This window comes from Chenopodium album, chromosome 17 (assembly GCF_948465745.1).
Source record: "Chenopodium album chromosome 17, dcCheAlbu1.1, whole genome shotgun sequence".
Lineage (NCBI taxonomy): Eukaryota > Viridiplantae > Streptophyta > Magnoliopsida > Caryophyllales > Amaranthaceae > Chenopodium > Chenopodium album.
This window is the reverse complement of record NC_137850.1, coordinates 48,977,905-48,983,904: the sequence shown is the minus strand read 5'-3', so window position 1 is coordinate 48,983,904 and position 6,000 is coordinate 48,977,905.

Sequence of the window (6,000 nt, the reverse complement as noted above, 5' to 3'; positions counted from 1 at the left end):
CAGCTCTAATCAGTTCAGTTCAGCTACAATCACTTCAATGCAGTTCAGCTCAATTCAGTAAATGTGAACAGACCCTTAATTGTCAATAATAGTAGCAATTTTTACTAGATTAGTGTCCGTGCGATGCACGAATTTAGCAAAAAAAATTAATTTTGCTTGAATTAAAGTTGTATATTATTGAAATAGTTTTAAAATCAATACGTAACTTACTACAACAATAATAATAATAATAATGATAATGTTTGATAATCTAGTCCTTAATTCAATGGTACATGCAAAGTGAAAAAGAAAAACAAACAAAACAGGGATGTGATATGGTAAAATGAGATTAAATAGAGGAAATGGAGTTTAGTAGATAGTCAAAGTGATATTGCAATTTTTTGGAGAAAAGAAAATAGTTACATTAATTTATTTTTCCAAATACAATGTAAAATGCATCTCATTAAATATTAAATACATCTCATCATATAAAAAAACATAATTATCAAAAAAAAATGATGACCAAATAGGAAATCGATCATATTATACAAATATATTTTTAAAATATTTTGTCAAGAAAAGATACGAATTATAATATTTAGAATAAAATTTTAGTTAAATGTGTATATATAGAATATATAAGAAAACCAATAATAATAAATCATATTATATAAATATTCTCTAAAGCGTTTTTGGCAAGAGAAGATGGAGGATGATTTTGGAGGGAAAATGACAGCACCAAAAAATAATATGTGTCATTCTTGGTGTATATACGAAGACTGGTAATCATTTGGGTTGTAATGAATATCGATTTATAAATTAAATAATTTTATCCGGGTAGTTGCGTTAGTTATTACATGTACTTTCTGCTCCTTAGCTAGCCTCTACAAATCTATAATTATGCTTAATGATTTACTAATTTTGGACCTCCTTACATTATGTTATAAACAAAATACTACATTTTCCTAAAAAAAAAAATACTACATTGGCAAGCTAAGCTGGCTTTATATTTGTAAAGGCCTTTTTGTGTTGACTCATGAAAGTAATCAAGAGTCACTAGATATGTATGTACGGACTCATTTTTATTTTATGAAAATTTGGTAGTAAAGTGTTTGCATACATGTTACAATTATGACTTCACATAATATAATTAATGTTTATTGTAAATTGTCAATACGAATTAGAAGTACAATATAAATTAGGTACATCGATCTCTTATGGGTAGCTATAACATGCAATAGTTGAATTTTTAGTTATGCGATAATTTTTTAATCTCGACAAAGTTAAATCAAGAAAACGGCATTCTGTTCATTTGCTCATCTATAACAAAATATCCAACGACAAAGCAACACATACTTAAAGCTTGTCATTAACTTTTAAAAAAATCTTTAAAATATCACTATCTTTAAATAAAAAAATAATAATAATAATAATAAAATTTTTTTTAAAAAAAAAAACAGCTAACGAAATGGTCAAATATTGTCATACCCAAAAGAAAATTTAGTTCAAGAATCGTGTATTTTTGCTCAGTTGTAAAAGAGCAATGATGGGGACAAAAATACCAAACCGTATATAAAATAAAATAATAATTTTCTATTAAAAGGAAAAAGGCCTAGAAAACATAATATAGGTAATAACATAAAATTAAAAAAATAAAGTAAAGATGCTTAGATGATTGAGTTTGGTTAAATATGATATGTTATCAGGTTAAGCCGACCAAACACATTAAATCAAGCAATTGCCCTTTTAATCTAAAGAAGGATTATTTAATCATCTTTTAAAATTAGGTGGTGAAATATGATTTAGTTAGCAAAATAGGGTGGTTAGTTACGTGTATTACCAGTAATGGCGGGTACGGATGCCTGCAATATTGGTAACTAAATAATCCGTTTATATGATTAAGCATTTACACTTACACACACGCTTTTGTTTTGGTTGGCCTTTCGTGTTTATGACTTTGTGTGGTATTTGTAGTTTCAATATTGGAAAAGTTTGTTGTACTCACGGCACTTCTTCGGCATTAACCATGCCATGCAAGTTGATTCTTTTCGTTTTCCTCCATATAGTTGTTGACTTCTTGTATCTATATGACTATATCTAACACGATGCATTAGGTCGATGCATGCATTTATTTTAAAATGGATGAATTATACATAAATAATGATTTTAGTAGATTAATATATGAAAGGAAAATTTGGTAGAATAACGTATTTTTTAACCCAACTTCTACGATTTACATTAGTATATCTTTTTGGAGAATAATTAAACGGTTCACTGTTCACCTAAACTGAGTGTTGGTTCTTGAATATAAACCTCAATTTATTAAAATAATAATATAATAATTGATTGCATGCAATACTTAATCTGTTGAAATTAAGCACAAACTATGTCAATCAAAATATTCTCTGAATTAATTTGATGTTTTGTATTTTAATTTAACATTAAATATATTTGTGATTGAATATGTGCATTGGCCGACAAGCATAATGTATTTTTTTTTTATAATTTTATTTTTAGACAAGAATTCTCAATTTGTTTTTTTAAATGCATCAATTTGTCTTTCAAGAAGAAAAAAAAATGCATCAATTTGACTTTAATATATGGATCAATTCCATTACTCCATATTAAAAGTTTAAAATTAAACTATAAGTATAGTTAAAAAAAGAAAAAGAATAAAAATGAAAGTAACCTTACGTCGATACCACTAGTGCTCCTTCGTCGTAATTTTGATACGAGTAGACTTAAGGAGGGTGCAAATTGTTGTGGATTGTGGCGTCAGTAGGCATTTTACCCGATAGATCGACTAGCCACTAGACATACAGTACGATCGCGTAGTGCTCTTGGTGTAGTTTGACCCTATTTTATGGGCAGATTGTTTTAGGTCACCCTACAATATACTATTCCTGTATGTAATAGTAGGTCACTAGCTCTTTCGTGGAAAAATAAAAAGTAGGTAAAATGTTGATGTGGGTGGTGCAAAACAATAAAATTGAATTAAAGGGATGTAGTAGTAAATTAGTAATAAACCTAACTAGTATTGGATTAGAGGGTACAGTTAGGGCCTGTTTTCATTGACTGAAATGAGCTGAACTGAATATTTTATGAGAGAAGGAAATTAGGAGCTGAACTGAACTAAACTGAACTTATTAGAGATGAATTGAACTGAAAATAATCTAATGAAGACAGGGCCTGTACAAGGTATTCATTCCATAATTTTGATGTGTCGTATAAGTATAAATGGTAAAGTTTGGAGTTATTTTGCTATTGCCTATCGGTAAGTAATAATAGGATAACACATCGTAGCATGGAATAATCTTACTTGAATCAATCCAACCCTAGCATATAAAACATTATTGTTGTTTAAGGGTGTAGGTGATGGAAATAGAGCGTGTAACTTATTGTTAACTTTGAAAGTTCCTCGTCTTTAGTAGTAAGTTTACTGTTGTGAGTTTAAGGTTACTCTTTCCGTCCCACTAAAATTATTTCATGACTTTTTTTTTCACTCTTTTTAAGATTTAATTCACTTGCAAGCCGCATGGAGTTTAATAGAAAGAATTAACATAATTAGAATGAATAAGCAAACTCAATAGTTCAAATGTTCAATAGATATGTGAAGCAATATTCATGATACCAATTAGGGGTGCTAATTGAGTTGAGCAGCTCGCGAGCAATTCGAATTCGACTCAGTCAACGCTTGGTCAAAACTCAACTCAAGTTAGCTCGACTCGAGATGTTAATGAGCACGAGTTGAGCAAGTACTAACTCGACTCGATAAGCTCGTGAGCAACTCGATAATATATTTATTAATATAAAATTCACAAATAAAGTTACCATGTTTAAACAAATTTGACACTTAATATATATTATCAAAAGAGAAAGAGTAAATCTTTAATAATAAATATATAAAACAATAAATCAATATAAAGTGAAGAAAAATAAATAAAGGCATATAATTATAGAAGGGCAAAAACTTTAACGAGCAGATCGTGAGCTACTTGACTTAACTCGAAACTTTAATGAGCACGAGTCGAGCAGGTTTTATTAGCTCGAAACTTTAACAAGCACGAGTTGAACACATGTAAAAACTTTTTGAGTCGAGTCGAGCACCCCTCAGCTCGTGATCGAGTCGCTTGATAAGCACCCCTAATACCAATGATACCTTAAGGTCCTTAATTAATTAATTAACCCAAATCAAAAGACCAAAAAAAAAAAAAGAATAGTATAATTGTACAAGTAGTGGTTTTATGGAAAAGGTCGGCAATGAAGAGTAGTACGAGTAGATTCGTACGTATAAGTGTATAATTGTACAAGTGGACCATTATTCCACTAGTCAGATCAGATTATGATATTTTGTCAATTCTGATCTATGGAATAATCTCAAAAATTAATACATCCACTAGATAGTACTCTGTAGTCTGTACTTATAAAGTTATACAGAGTGTTAACTAGGATGTAGCTATTGAAAACTGATCAAGTATAAGATTAGGGTGTTTCTTTTGTGAAAAGAGTCTTCCAGTTTTATTTACTCTATGAAAAGAATTTTAAACATCTATTTTAATTTGATGTCATAAACATTTTTATATATGATTTGCTAGCTATTCTTCACTCAAGCTATTGATATTTTATTTATTTTTATTTTTTTGAAAAGGTAAGAAGATATAAACATTAGGAAGCCCTCTTTACGAGGGGAATTCCTAATGTGTCACAAGAAAGAATAGAAAACAAATTAAAGTTATTATAATTATCAATAGCCTACATTAGCTATCCAATCCGCTGCGCAATTTGCCTCTCGATAGACGTTCTGAATACTCCAATTGTGGAACCGAGAAAGGAGAGAACGAGTGTCTTCGATAATATGTTCGATCTGCCAAGGTACTGCCCAAATGCCTTTTACTGAGTTGATGACTAATAAGTTATATCATTTTCAATTTCAATGTCCTGAATACCATATTGAAGAGCTAGTTGGACTCCTTAATGAAGAGCCGTAACTTCGCTGTAAATACTTTGGCGTTGCCGAGGTTGAACATAGATGGCTTGATAAGTAATCCGCTGCTATCTTTGATGATAACACCTGCTGCTGAGTTGTTACGAACCGAACCGTTGAATATATATATGGAGTACTTTGTATCATTGTATTTCTAAAGGCTTTATCGAGCTAATTGAGACCTTACATATGTCAGACCATTTACGTACGAATTTAAGTATACATTAAGAAAATTATATAGATCAAATAAAAACAATTACACAAGTATTTAACATACTAACCAATTGCTTTAAATTTAAACTACTAATAAGGAACATAGAGCATTAAAAAATACGTTAGTTAAAAAACTTGGTAGGAAATTTCCTGATAGCTATAGAAATAGCCAATATATAGTTAATTAGTTTTTATGAAACAAGATTGCAGTGTTTGGACCGGAAATAATTCATCAGGTATGGGCAGCGCAGGAAAAACAAAGCTGCAAGGAGCGAGGATGGCAGGAACTTCAATTCGGCACTTTACTATAACACTCGTTTATAATAAGCCGCCATTGATAAATTTTGTCATAATTTATTTTGTTTACCGCTAGTTTTTTCAGATTAATAATAATAATAAAATTGTGTACTCTGATATTACTTACCGATCATGTTATACAATAAAGTAGTATTTGTCAATAGTTATTTATCAAATTCTTTTACACAAATTAAATAACTAATGCAAATTAAATATCCAATTAAATAGTCAAGTCAGTTAATACTTAAAAAAGTTATCAAGTAACTACTCGTGGTCAAATATAGACAATATATTCATCAGGGATATATTATGTTAGCCAAACAATTACTTGTATAGTTGTATGCATTGTATCTACTAACACATGCCAAATAGGTCCAAAAAGAATATTTACCTTGATACAGAACAAATTTCTGCATTGAATTGATTTCTAGGCTTCTAGCTATCATCATTAACCTAAAGAACAATTATTGCAAGTCCATTGATTTCAAAATAAGCAGGAGTCTAGCGCTGTAACTTATAAGAATGTA